The sequence below is a fragment of the Triturus cristatus genome, chromosome 11 (assembly GCF_964204655.1).
Source record: "Triturus cristatus chromosome 11, aTriCri1.1, whole genome shotgun sequence".
NCBI lineage: Eukaryota > Metazoa > Chordata > Amphibia > Caudata > Salamandridae > Triturus > Triturus cristatus.
In genome coordinates, this window is record NC_140594.1 from 793,680,880 (window position 1) to 793,696,074 (window position 15,195).

Genomic DNA, 15,195 nt, shown 5'->3' on the forward strand with positions numbered 1-15,195 from the left:
ATGCACACAGAGTCATGTTTTCACATTAGTGCCAAAACGAAATTTCTTTGCCAATTTGAAAGCACACTTACTGCTCTTTTTTTTTCGGGCCAAGTGAAAATCTCTTTTTACACTTTGAAATCACTTTTACAGACTGACACATTCTGAAACCTTTTTTTTAAATTTATTTAAATGCACATGTCCAAGCTGTTTTTTTTTCAGACCACCACCGTGTGTATTCTCTGTGACTGCCTACACTCCAGCAGGGGCAACCAGCCTTAGTGATGCTGAATGTATTTGCATTACAGACTTAAACCTGAAAACCCCACTCGCTTCTAATTACTGTGCATGACTATACATGGCAAGCACATGGGTGTGTGCTAAACCTCTGCTTCTTCCCCCAAAAATTCGCTCCTCTTTTCCATCTACTGCAACTGTGAAATCACCAGAGCAAGACGCAATACATTTCTGCCTATAATTCTTCTATGCACACACAGTCATGTTTTCACATTAGTGCCAAAACGAAATTTCTTTGCCAATTTGAAAGCACACTTACTGCTCTTTTTTTTTCGGGCCAAGTGAAAATCTCTTTTTACACTTTGAAATCACTTTTACAGACTGACACATTCTGAAACCTTTTTTTTTAAATTTATTTAAATGCACATGTCCAAGCTGTTTTTTTTTCAGACCACCACCGTGTGTATTCTCTGTGACTGCCTACACTCCAGCAGGGGCAACCAGCCTTAGTGATGCTGAATGTTTTTGCATTACAGACTTAAACCTGAAAACCCCACTCGCTTCTAATTACTGTGCATGACTATACATGGCAAGCACATGGGTGTGTGCTAAACCTCTGCTTCTTCCCCCAAAAATTCGCTCCTCTTTTCCATCTACTGCAACTGTGAAATCACCAGAGCAAGACGCAATACATTTCTGCCTATAATTCTTCTATGCACACAGAGTCATGTTTTCACATTAGTGCCAAAACGAAATTTCTTTGCCAATTTGAAAGCACACTTACTGCTCTTTTTTTTTCGGGGGCAAGTGTATATCTCTTTTTTCAATTTGAAATCACTTTTACAGACTGACACATTCTGAAACCTTTTTTTTTAAATTTATTTAAATGCACATGTCCAAGCAGTTTTTTTTTCAGACCACCACCGTGTGCATTCTCTGTGACTGCCTACACTCCAGCAGGGGCAACCAGCCTTAGTGATGCTGAATGTATTTGCATTACAGACTTAAACCTGAAAACCCCACTCGCTTCTAATTACTGTGCATGACTATACATGGCAAGCACATGGGTGTGTGCTAAACCTCTGCTTCTTCCCCCAAAAATTCGCTCCTCTTTTCCATCTACTGCAACTGTGAAATCACCAGAGCAAGACGCAATACATTTCTGCCTATAATTCTTCTATGCACACAGAGTCATGTTTTCACATTAGTGCCAAAACGAAATTTCTTTGCCAATTTGAAAGCACACTTACTGCTCTTTTTTTTTCGGGCCAAGTGAAAATCTCTTTTTACACTTTGAAATCACTTTTACAGACTGACACATTCTGAAACCTTTTTTTTAAATTTATTTAAATGCACATGTCCAAGCTGTTTTTTTTTCAGACCACCACCGTGTGTATTCTCTGTGACTGCCTACACTCCAGCAGGGGCAACCAGCCTTAGTGATGCTGAATGTATTTGCATTACAGACTTAAACCTGAAAACCCCACTCGCTTCTAATTACTGTGCATGACTATACATGGCAAGCACATGGGTGTGTGCTAAACCTCTGCTTCTTCCCCCAAAAATTCGCTCCTCTTTTCCATCTACTGCAACTGTGAAATCACCAGAGCAAGACGCAATACATTTCTGCCTATAATTCTTCTATGCACACAGAGTCATGTTTTCACATTAGTCCCAAAACGAAATTTCTTTGCCAATTTGAAAGCACACTTACTGCTCTTTTTTTTTCGGGGGCAAGTGAAAATCTCTTTTTACACTTTGAAATCACTTTTACAGACTGACACATTCTGAAACCTTTTTTTTAAATTTATTTAAATGCACATGTCCAAGCTGTTTTTTTTTCAGACCACCACCGTGTGTATTCTCTGTGACTGCCTACACTCCAGCAGGGGCAACCAGCCTTAGTGATGCTGAATGTATTTGCATTACAGACTTAAACCTGAAAACCCCACTCGCTTCTAATTACTGTGCATGACTATACATGGCAAGCACATGGGTGTGTGCTAAACCTCTGCTTCTTCCCCCAAAAATTCGCTCCTCTTTTCCATCTACTGCAACTGTGAAATCACCAGAGCAAGACGCAATACATTTCTGCCTATAATTCTTCTATGCACACAGAGTCATGTTTTCACATTAGTCCCAAAACGAAATTTCTTTGCCAATTTGAAAGCACACTTACTGCTCTTTTTTTTTCGGGGGCAAGTGAAAATCTCTTTTTACACTTTGAAATCACTTTTACAGACTGACACATTCTGAAACCTTTTTTTTAAATTTATTTAAATGCACATGTCCAAGCTGTTTTTTTTTCAGACCACCACCGTGTGTATTCTCTGTGACTGCCTACACTCCAGCAGGGGCAACCAGCCTTAGTGATGCTGAATGTATTTGCATTACAGACTTAAACCTGAAAACCCCACTCGCTTCTAATTACTGTGCATGACTATACATGGCAAGCACATGGGTGTGTGCTAAACCTCTGCTTCTTCCCCCAAATATTCGCTCCTCTTTTCCATCTACTGCAACTGTGAAATCACCAGAGCAAGACGCAATACATTTCTGCCTATAATTCTTCTATGCACACAGAGTCATGTTTTCACATTAGTGCCAAAACGAAATTTCTTTGCCAATTTGAAAGCACACTTACTGCTCTTTTTTTTTCGGGCCAAGTGAAAATCTCTTTTACAGACTGACACATTATGAATCCACCATGTGTAACTACAACAAAAACAATTCCCATTTCTATTATTCATTTCTTAAGTTACCACATACATCCCCTCTCAAACTGTAAACTCACCTTTAAAATTAGTTAGTTGTGAAAGAAATGTGTCACTCAAACAGCAGATTATCAGAGCCAGGATCTCTGTTCTGTACACCTCTCTCCTCTCAGCAGAACCAGATAATGGCAAACTTTCCCTCTATTTTTCCACACATATACATGTAAGTTTCAAATCTCAGTGCTTCCCCCTTTTTTTCAAATGTAATGACACATTTCTATTGGTTGAAAACCAACCCTTTTCCAAAAGTACCCTGCCCCCAACTTGACTTCTGCCTAGTACCCTTCCCCCAACTTGACTTCTGCCTGCTACCATAGCAACAGCTCATGGAACACTGCTGTGTGCAGTTAGGTCAGAAGTTCGACACACAATGTTTCAATTCCACAGAGCAAGAGTGCTTGACTTTTCAAACCTAACTGCAAATCCATAGTACTGTTCTTTGGTTACACATTTTTTTGTACCAATACAAAACATGCTTCTATTAATTTTCACATACAGCCTAGTTTTTTTTCTAGAATGGTATGAAACAGCCAATCAGTTCTTTTTGTTTTGTAAAAAATATGTATGCCTCCATTTCCAAACTGTCTTTCTTTTCATATTGCCATTCTACTGAAAGACACCTCCTGAGTGCATCCAGTTCTCCTTTGAAGATGTTCACAGTGTGGATTGTAGGGCACAGCTATGTCTTCTGGAGTGAAAAGTTTGCAGAGAAAACAGATATGGTGAGAGACCTTGCTTTGCCAAATGTAGACATTAAATGGATTGGTCAGAGAGGGTTAAAGTGGCACCAATTGATGCCATTGGTGAAATCCTTCATGCAAATCCAACACCCTGACCTCATAATAGTGCACTGTGGTGGCAATGACCTAGGCACTTTGACTGGGGTAGGTCTGGAAATGCTTATGAAGGACACCTTTGCACAACTGTTTTCACTTTTCCCTAAAACTGCCTTTGTGTTTTCCAACATATGCCAAAGGCAAAAATGGAACTGGTCCAATCATTTCTGTCCACAGATTGACAAAGCAAGAAAGCACGTCAACAAATCTGTTTCTGCTTTCCTCCGTGACTATGGTATGGGTGCCATTTACCACAACAACTTGCGTTACGACATGCAAGACATTTATAGAGGAGATGGTGTGCACTTCAATGATGAAGGGAACAGAGTCTTCCTCTTGAACCTTAGACTCTGCATCGGTACTTACTTGTAGGTACCACTAAAAAAATGACTCCATAAACACAACAGCTCTTTTTAGAGCTCCCTAATTTCTAAACTCTTAAATCTGATTTTCATTTATTTATTTTTATTTTTTTTACCGTACGCTTACCGTGAGCTTACCGTACGCGTACCCCGTGATTTTTTTTAAAATCAATAAATGTTTTCTTTGTACTTTTCTGTCCTTCTTTGACCCCCTTACAATTGTTAGGGGGTCTGTAACTCTCCTCATTGCCCCCTTTCCTTGTTTTCACTCTTTTTTTTCAGAGTGAAATACACAAAATGGCGGCCGCCGCTTCCTGGTTTCGGCCGATTCGAATGTTTACTAAGATCTAAGAGCCAATCAGAATCGCGCTCGCGCACGCCACCGTACGCTTACCGTAAGCGTACGGTAAGCGTACCGTAAGCTGGCTCAGATATATATATTGATTTAAAGGCTATTTTCTCAAAATCAACTGAACTGATTTACACCAAACCTACAAAAGGCACTTCCTTGACCTACGGACTACCTCTCTGCCAAATTTCTAGTAATTCTGTTCAGCCGTTCGGGCTGTAGCTCGTTCTAAAGGTCCTATGGAAAAATGCATGGGAAAAACGCGTTTTGGGACCCCCCTTTTATCTCAGCCCCCGCTTGACGAATCCCCCCGAGACTTTCAGGGTAGGAGCGGAGCGTAGCGCCCCACCTATTTTGAGAAATTCGCGAGGATTCGTCGACCGGCGCCAAAGTTATTCAAAATAGAATGTTGAGGTTTTCCTATGGAAACGTGGTCCTAACTATAACTACCTACTGGCGACCGCCAGTAGGTAATATATATATATATATATATATATATATATATATATATATATATATATATATATATATATTTTTTTTTACAGTTACATAGAAATTGAAATATATCAATATATGTACATACACATAAAAATTTCAATTTACAACAATGTCTCAGACATTGTTTGTTATTCCCAAATGGGTCGCAAGGGACCTGCCTCATTAATATTCTTGAGGCAGGTCGCAATTTGTGACCCATTGGGAATAGCCAGCTCTCACAGGGATGGTGGCCTGCTATGGTCAGCAGACCACCATGTCTGAGACTGCTTTTTCAATAAAGCAAAAACAAGATGCATTGAAAAAAGAAAATTGAAATGTTTCTGTTTCATTTTTTAACAGTAGGCAGTGGTCTGTGGGACCATTGCCTGCTCTTTAAAAATGTTTTTGCTGCCAATCACAAAGGGAAAGGGGACTCCTTCCTGCTTGTGACTAGCTAACCACCTACTTGAAGTAGGAAGTGAACTCCAATTGTTTTGTAACTGCATTCCAGTCGCAAAACCAATTATACATCCCCTGCGGCTTGCTATTAGGAAGGGATAGCCTTGTCAAACCCCTTCCTAATAGCTATTCGCAAACCCTGTTTTGTGAGCCATCACCAGGTTACCAACCTGCAAAATAGAGTTGATACATACTACAGTTGCAGTTGCAAAAGACCGATTTGCTTTTTGCAACTGCTAAAAATGTCTTACATGTGACCCTAAATGTCCAAAAACTCTTTTCAGTGTCGTGGTTAGCTATATTCTTCATGAACTGGCATGGGTATACTAAAACCTTAAACTCTATCTTCACTAGAGAAATTAATAGAAAAATGAATTAAATATGTTCTACCCTTGTTTGAAAATCTAATTTAATGGCAAAATAGGATTGTGGATAACTTCAGTGGAAAAGTATCTTTATATAAATGTACTTTGTGTTCCCTGAGCCCAAACTGAGTTAAACTAGTATTGTGACTCAGTTCTGGTCAGAGGCCCAATAAACACTCCTGGTTGGAATAAAAAAAAACTGCTCTCCCGAGGACAAGAACTTTACTCTCCATGAGGATGGGAACAAGCTATTTGGCTGTACACCTTTCCAGGGCCTTCCTAGACTTTGTGGCCTCAAACCCAACAGAGAGAAAAATAGTTTTTGGCAGTGACAGAGAAAGGAGACCTCATATGAACAGGGAAGAGTTTGGGGAGAACCAGGGTCACTACTGATAGAGGAAGGAGTTTGCCCTTTTTGATTTAGGGCTTTTAAGGATTAATTTGTGCTGTAAAGTGCCAGTGCTGAAAAGGCGCTAGGAGAAAAGTGATTATGTAGTCAAGATTGGCTAGAAATAAATCTTCAACTGCTGTTTAGTGCAAGGAAAAGACTACTATCTCACTTTAAAATCCTCAGACCATTTCTGGACCTGGAAGGACTACATCTGAAGAAAACACCCTATTGAGAGAAAGAAGGCTTATGGACTCCTGAGTCCTGCTGGCTGGTGAGGACTGGAACTGCTTTCCAAAGATTAGGTGGCTGACCTCCTGTTTGTCTGCTGAAAGGACATCAAAATCAGAAGACCTCTGACTCGAAAGGGGCCCAGATGACCAAAGAGGACTGGACCCTAAAGAAGCCCTGGTTGAGAAGAGACCCGGTGCCTTAAAGCCTGCCCAGAGGCTTCAGGGGTGACAGGAAAGTATATTTCTAGCATCTGGGAAAATGATAATTTGTTTTCACCTCTGAAAGACTGGGACAAAGTGCTGAGTCATCCACAGGGAGGATCATCACCAAATGTAGGAAATAACACCTTGTTTTAGACCTGTCAGCGTTAGGATGGACTTCCCCCAAACCTTTTGCCTACTTACCTCCATTCCTGTACCAAAATTTGTTTTTGTTGACTTTAGGACTCTGTGCACTTTAGCACTGCTAACCAGTGCCAATGTGCTTGTGCTCACTTCCGTAAACATGGTTTGGTTGGCTAACACCTGATTGGCATATTTAATTTACTAATAAGTCCCTTGTAGAGTGCTATACTATTCGAAATTAGGTTTCCGGTTGCCAGTTGTATACACCCTGTCCTAGCAGGAACCACAAACGTAGTCAGGGTAAGTCACAAACAAACTTTAAACTACTCTGTGCTCACTCTTTAGTAGTTTGGCACAGAGCAGTCAGTTTTCACTTAAGAGGCAATGTAAAAAGTATGTGTGCAATACTTCAAACAGTAACAATGTGAAAACACCACAAAAAGATTCCAAACCAGTTTAGAAAAAATAGCTAATATTTTTATCAGTGAAACAAGACAGCACAACAAAAATCAAATAAGAAGTCAGGATATACATTTTTTTTAAATAACTTCTTTTTTAGTGCTTAGAAACAAATAGCACCAACCAGAGCTATCTGGTAGTGCTTGACCAGCCTTGGTCCACTGAACATTACCTTGGATGTGTTGCGGGAGATACTGGGAGCAAGGTAGGCAATGGATTGGTGTTTATGTCGCAGATGTAGATGATGTGTCAAGAGCAAAAAAGACCAGCAACATGCATCACCGTCAAACCACTGAGCTGAAGTTAATGCGAGCCGCACAAATCAGTGCATAGGCACCTAGCTGCTCAAAGTCAGAGATGCACCCGAACCAAGAGGTAATGCTTCACGCAGTCGGTGATGCTTTTTCCTCGGTCCATGCAGCAGCGGCACTGTGTCGGCATCAAAGGAGATACATCAGTTCCGAGTGTCGCAACATTGTTGATGCATGGATTTTCACAGTTGCAGCACTTTCAACCCACTTCCAAGGACGAAGACTAGATTTGCTCCACTTGGCAGAGCAGAACTCGTAGCAGACAGAGTTCCGATGCTGCTTGCAGGTTGAAGAGAGAAATCTTTGATATCCATTAGACTTCAGAAAACTTGAGGCAAGCTAACAAGCCCTTGGCGATACTTAGGTTCTGGAATATAGAGTTGCAGGTCCAGTCCTTCTCACTCCCAGGTAAGAGAACAGCAGGCCAGCACATCAAAGCAGTTCAGCAGAGTGGCAGTCCTTCCAGCAGCACAGCAGTCCTTCTTCCTGGTAGAATGTCATCAGTTTCAGAAGTGTTCTGTGTTGGTGGTGTTAGAGGTCCAGTATACTCCTCTTTTATTGCATATAAGTCACCCCTAAGGTACACCCTAGGTAGCCCAAAGGACAGGGTGCATTGTAATTAGGAGATTGGATATGTTCTTTATAAGTTTTACATGTCCTGGTAGTAGAAAACTTTGCTTTCACTACGCTGAGGCCTACCTGTCCCATAAGATAACATTGGGTTGCCTTACATGTAATAAGTGCTAAGCTTTGATTGGGATGTGGAAGCCAGTTCATGTTTGGTATCTATGAAATTGTAATGCCAAATCCTCTTTAATGGTAAAGTCAGATTTTGAATTACAATTTTTGAAAATGACACTTTTAGAAAGTTTGCATGTTCCTGCCCTTATCCTTTTTGTGCCTGCAGCCTGTCTTGGGTCACATGACTGGGTGTAACTGAAAGACTTTGTAAATTCCTCTCAGACAGTACCACAAACGAGGGATTAAGTGTGTCCGAATGGGCCAACTGCTAGCAGGATGGGGCAGAGTTGAGCACAGCCCCACTTGCAAATAAATAGGGAGTGTTCTACCTTCTCACAAAGGACCAATCATTTCCACATTGTCATTGCAGCCAGCTTAGAGCCAGGAAAGGGAGCCCATAAATACCATGTACTTCAAATAACCTTTATAGTAGCTTCACTCACCTTCCAGAGTAAAAGCCCCAGGGCATAAAAATAGGTCCTTCAGACCCACTTTTCAGTTTACTCCTGGACCTGCGGAAGGACTCTCAGAGCACTGCCTGCTGCAGTGACCTGCGGTTTACTCTGCAAGGCTTCTTTGTCATACCTGGAAGGACTGCTTTGCTGCCTGGAGCCTGCCTTGAACCCTCAAATGCCAGCCCTGCTGTTGAGCCCTGAATCTTCACCTGAACCAGGACAACCAGAGTGACCCCAAGAGCTATTTTCCTGGCCTCCTGTTGAAAGCCACAAGGACACAGACTGCTCCCACGATTTTGAACCGGCCCCTGGAACCAGCTTGAGCGAGCTTTGATCCCAAACTGGTGTTCCTTGAGTTCTGGTACCTTTGTTGTTGTCCTATAGGTGCCTAGATGGCCAAAGCCCAAAACTGAGGACTTAACAATGTTTTGGCTAAATACTGCACTGAGAATCAGGAGAAGACTGGGACAAACCTGCTTGTCTATACACCCAAGGTGCATCGCTGGTTGGATTGAATTTGCAGCTTCACCCCCTACACTCTACTCCACTGCAGAAAATCCTGTTCAGCGGTTCTTTGCCAAAGGTGTATCTGGGCTCATGGAAATGTCTTCGGCTACAGCTCTCTGCCTAATTCCGCTGGAGATTTTCAACTTCTAAAGAAAGAGCCTCAGGGCCTGATTCACAAAGGTAAACTTAGACCTGAAGACTAACTTTAGACTTAGGGGCTTATTTACAATCCCCCCGCGCCTTCGGTACACAACCTTTTCTAATATTAAAAGGGACACCCCGGTGGCGCAAGGGGCATGTAAATAAGCTCCATAGAGCCAGACCTAAGCTCAGACCTAAAGTCTAACTTTAGACCTGAAGTCTAGTTTTATACCTGAAGTCTAAGTTTAACTTTAGATTTCAGATCTGAAGTTAGACTTCAGGTCTAAACTTAGTGCCCAATTTGCACAGGCAAATTTATGTCAAAAGTCAAACTTAGAGCAAAAGTCTAACTTTGCTACTTTTCGGTATTCACAAACGCGTGCTACTACTAGTAAACTTTCTAGTTATAAAGTTACTAGTTATAAACTTACTACTAGTAAAATAACTAGTAGTAAAGATAATAGTGGCAATTTACCTTTGTGAATATCGAGAGGTAGTGAAGTTACACTTTTGGTCCAAGTTAGACTTTTGGTCCAACTATTTGTCTTTGTGAAATAGGCCATAAGTCTGAATGTAGAAATCTTCACCGCGGCTTCGACCGAAGGCTTTCCAATCATGACGCTCCTTTCTCGGACACTGCCCGCATCTTTGTCCCGCTGAACTTTACCCTCTCAGAAGATTTTTCTCAAATGTCCGAAAGTAAGCACTGACCAGACCCAATCCATTTCTTGTATTCGAGCTGTGCTTCATAGTGGTCAATCATATTTTTGCCCCGATCTCGCATGACTAGATGTCCGTGGTTGGCGCTTTGATCTTTTAGGCGCTAGTTTTTGCTAACAACTTTAAAAATTCTTAAACCCGGTTCTACTGATTGGATTTTTGTTTGTTTTGGTGGCAAATAATTTATTAAAATGTGCTCTATTAAGCCTGATTGTTTTTTTTGTACCAAGCTTCCCAGGGTTAAGCACAGGTTAATTTAGTAACTTTTTGTGCTTTACCCTGCAAGGGACTGAGGCTGTTGATAGACCTTGGCTCACACCCCAGTCAACCAACAACCCAAATTCTTACACCAGGGAACAGATTTACCATTCTTTTTTGCAATGCGGTGCAACAACTCCACTTGCTGCACTTCTTTGCATGAAAGAGAGAAGGCAGAAATTCTCAATATTTAAAAAGATATGGAGCATTTCTGCTCTCTCCTTGGGTTATCACACCATGTGCTGCCTAGGCCAACACAGGCACCCTTGCAACATTGTGCAAGGGGGCCTATGTTACAGGCTGAGTTGTTTTTGTGCAGGAAGGGACACCTTCCTGCACAAAAATATTCATAAAGGCATATTCCTCTGTCTATGTGTGCTGCAGAATGCACCAAATGTAGAAAGAGGAATTATTAAGGAGAAACAAAGATATTTCTTCTTGTTATGCCTCTGTCAGGGAGGCGCACGGTTTTGGTGCAAACCCAGGCTTACAAGTCTGTGCAAATCTGGGTTTGCATGAAAAGACACAACTGGATGCATTGGGATGCCCATGCCCCACCCATGTAACACCTACCTAATGCAAAGTAACGCAAGGCAGCACTATGTGCAGTGTTGTGTTACTATGTATTTGCTAAACCATGCAAAGTCACGCAAAGTGACTTCGCATTGCTTAGTAAATCCCAGATATGGACTTGTGTTGCCTTGCAACGAGTCGGGTCACTCATGGAGGACTCAAGTCCTTGGTAAATCTGCTCCTAGGTTTGTTTCGTTCTAAGATTCTTAACATGTTGAGAATTCAGAAGGACCTTGCAGTAAAGATAGCCTGCCATGTGGGTCCCTGCACATCTACAGTTTCCATCCTTGTTCCACTAGTAGATCTTGAGGACAAGAAAAGTGGCTATGTTCAAAGGTAAAACCTTGGACGGCAGAGAGACTTCATATTTATATGGTGAAGCAGCATAGGTCGCTACTAAGTCCACTTTCTCTTGGTCAGAGCTTTTGGAGCCAAGGGTTTCAGCGGGGTTCAGCGTCGATATATCCTACTTCAAGAGACGGTTGTTAACTTCGGCCTTAAACCTTACCTGGAGAGAAACTTCGGCCTCCAAACAGCAAACTTAGTCAAAAGAGGAAAGGTGACTGAAGGGGGAACAACCTTTACAACGCAACTTTTACAACGCACTACACTTACAACGCAATTTTTACAACGCAACATCCACTACAACGCATTCCATTACATCGCATGACACTACAACGCATTTTTAAAAACTACCTTTACAACGCATTCCATTACATCGCATACTACCTTTACAACGCATACCATTACAACGCATAATATTACACTACACTATCCAACACTTACCCTACTGTTGCACCCCCTGGAGTTAGAATAGTAATTTTTACCCCTATACTATCCAACACTTACCCTGCTGTTGCACCCCCTGGAGTTAGAATAGTAATTTTTACCCCTATACTATCCAACACTTACCCTACTGTTGCACCCCCTGGAGTTAGAATAGTAATTTTTACCCCTATACTATCCAACACTTACCCTTCTGTTGCACCCCCTGGAGTTAGAATAGTAATTTTTACCCCTATACTATCCAACACTTACCCTGCTGTTGCACCCCCTGGAGTTAGAATAGTAGTTTTTACCCCTATACTATCCAACACTTACCCTATTGTTGCACCCCCTGGAGTAAGAATAGTAATTTTTACCCCTATACTATCCAATACTTACCTTAAATGCAATGTAATATTATGCGTTGTAATGGTATGCGTTGTAAAGGTAGTATGCGTTGTAATGGAGTGCGTTGTAAAGGTAGTTTTTAAAAATGCGTTGTAGTGTCATGCGATGTAATGGAATGCGTTGTAGTGGATGTTGCGTTGTAAGTGCATGCGTTGCAAAAGTATGCGTTGTAACAACATACATCCGGCTGAAGTGTCCTGCTTTGCGAATCAGACCTCCACTACCTCGAGGTCAGCCTGAAATTGTGCATAGGTACCATTCAACTGTGAGCTGCTTTGCTTTTTTACTCAATAAATTAAAAATTTCAATCTCCGAATCCTTTTATCTGATTTCTACTACTTTGGCGTCTTTCTTGCTTATTAAATATTTGTCTCTTTGTCAGCGTTGGTTTGGGAATTTCGATATGTTGTTTTCTTGATTTTGAAACTGTTGGTGATGTTTGAACTTAACAGGCATTTCTTTGGGAAATTGGCTGCTGGCATGCCATATCTACCAGGGGTTGTGCAGGGTTTCACTTAGAGTTGTGTTGAGACTGAGACCAGTGTGTGATAATTAAGTTGATAAGTACTCACGGTTCCCATATTAATCATCACTTTCTAACAAATATCCACAGCAGTGACTGCATTGACCATTTGATCCTGATCATTCATAATATTACTATAGATATTTTTCTAATTCATGAAGCTCCTGGACCCATGTGTAAATGAGGTCAATGATTTTCCTGGGTCATAGAACTTTCTCTCGAGGTGGGATCCGCACTGGGCCATGTATAAATGGTGCCCATAATTTTCATAAATCATGGCATCTCCGCTTCTGACAAAGTCTAGCTCCACTCCTGGGCAGATCCCGCTGCCCTTGTGAACATGGTGTTTATTGATTTTCTTGGGTCGTGAATACTCCACTCCAAGGTGAAGCCCATGGACTCCAGCATGCAAAATTTCCTTTTTTCTGGGTTATAGTATTTCCACACATTGTAAATGCCATGGATCCACATATGAATTGTACTTCCTTCCTGGATCATATCATCCCCGCTCCTGGGTGGACCTTTTCGGCCAATGCAGAAATAGTGTCTGTTATTAGCAGGGGGAAAGCCACTATTTTTCATTTCCACACCCACCCATCAAGCACAATAGCAAGGTTACCTTTGCTCAAAGACAGCATAAAAAGTAATGATGGCAAGTGTGACAGGGCAAATATGTTAGGTATAGACAAATGTTACTATATCTCTCCAAAACCTTTCTGCTTCATGTCACGCATAAACACATGCACAGGTTCACCATCATGTGCGGGGCACAACTCGAAGCCTCACGCACAATGTCAATTTTTTTTTAATGAAGACCACACTATAAAACACAACCATGCACATCAAACTGAGCACCTGTTCACTCGATCATTCAGAGAGTACTTTGAGGCCTTGTTATGGTAGGATAACACTATTACAATGCAGCACAACGTCAACAGTACTATGGTGCTGTCCAGTTATTTGGATTTATATTTGTGTTCGGGTTTTTCAGGGAAGAAGTGTCCCCATATTTCCTCAAATCTTTTATTTCGTATATCAGTCTTTCTTCTACCCTCGTGGTTACTAGATCCGTACACCATTCATCTACTCTGGTGACACTTTAAATTTATATCGCCTCTGGGGACTCATTGTGGCCACCCTTAACATCCAAATCGAGCTGACATTATTTCTGTAACTCTTGAGAAACAGTGAAGTAGCACAATTTGTGATGTAAGGTGAATTCAGGCTAAAAGCTTAACTCTCTGTCTATCACCTACCAGAATCTTGTTGTGTCAGGACATTCAATGATAATATGGTGAATATTCCCCACTTCTACCCCACAGCGCCAACATTTAGAGTTGAGGCTCTAACCCAGGAAGGTCACCCAGGCCCTCGTCACCAGCAGGCTGGACTACGGCAACGCCCTCTACGCGGGAACCACGGCTAAACTCCAGAAGAGATTTCAACGCATTCAGAATGCCTCCGCAAGCCTCATCCACGACAGCCACAGCCACATCACTGCCCACCTGAGTGACCTGCACTGGCTCCCCGTCAACAAGGGGATCACCTTCAAGCTCCTCACCCACACTCACAAAGCACTCCACAACGCCGGACCAGCATACCTCAACAAATGATTCACCTTCTACACTCCCAACAGCCAGCTTCGCTCCGCTGACCTCGCCCTCGCCACCATGCCACGCATCCACCGAACAACCACCGGTGGCAGAGCCTTCTCTCACCTCGCCGCCAAGACATTGAACACCCTCCCCATCCACCTGCGACAGACCCAAGACCTGCTGACCTTCAGGAGACTACTCAAGACCTGGCTGTTCGAACAGTAGCAGCTCCCCCCCCCCCCCGTGCCTTGAGTCCCTCCCGGGTAAGTAGCGCACTCTACAAATGTATGATTGATTGATTGATTGAGGCTTAGACTGAACGGGTGTATTTGGTGTATAGTCCAATGCCCACCGTGGACGATGATAGAGATAACATTCAGTATTACAACTGCATCTTCTGGTGGCATTCCCAAAATGAAGTGGAGCAGTAGAACCTGATTACCACACAAATCATTATCGCAGTCTCCAAGCAGATCCTAAGAAATAATTTCAAGGCCTGATATCTAGAATCAACCCAAAACATGTGATGTAGACACAACAAAACTATGAATCTGTTTCCGGATGGAATGTTGTTCTGTATGAAGCTTTTTGTACCTGTCTCACAGAAGATGACTGCCGATAGGAGAGCCAGAGAGTCACATTTGACATTGTTTCATTAGTAACTTCTGCAGAACATGAAATAAAGTCAACTCAAATTAGAAAAAACATAAGTGAAGTGAAATCCCATTTTAACATTGAGCGTTCTGTACTATCGCTTTTAAGGCCTTGTGTTTTCAAATTTAAGGCAGTGGACAAAATATATGCTTTAGAGACTTACACTCGGCTACACCACATCACGTTGCTGTGAGCAGTTAGGCATAATACATCATGAAGAGTAAGATTTAACTGCAGTCGCCATTATTACTCCATTTGAAAGAAAATCAGTAAAGTTTTAG

The 15,195-nt window shown here is 41.9% G+C and overlaps 1 protein-coding gene across 1 annotated transcript in view; it reads right to left on the bottom strand.

The window, feature by feature from the left end:
• The window catches only part of LOC146785450 (uncharacterized), a 69,945-nt gene extending 66,825 nt beyond the window's left edge, over positions 1-3,120 (bottom strand). Inside the window, exon 1 of the mRNA XM_085633049.1 lies at positions 3,011-3,120. The gene's annotated coding sequence lies outside the window, so the exon portion shown is untranslated. The remainder of the gene's footprint in view (positions 1-3,010) is intronic.
• Positions 3,121-15,195: the final 12,075 nt, after the last annotated feature.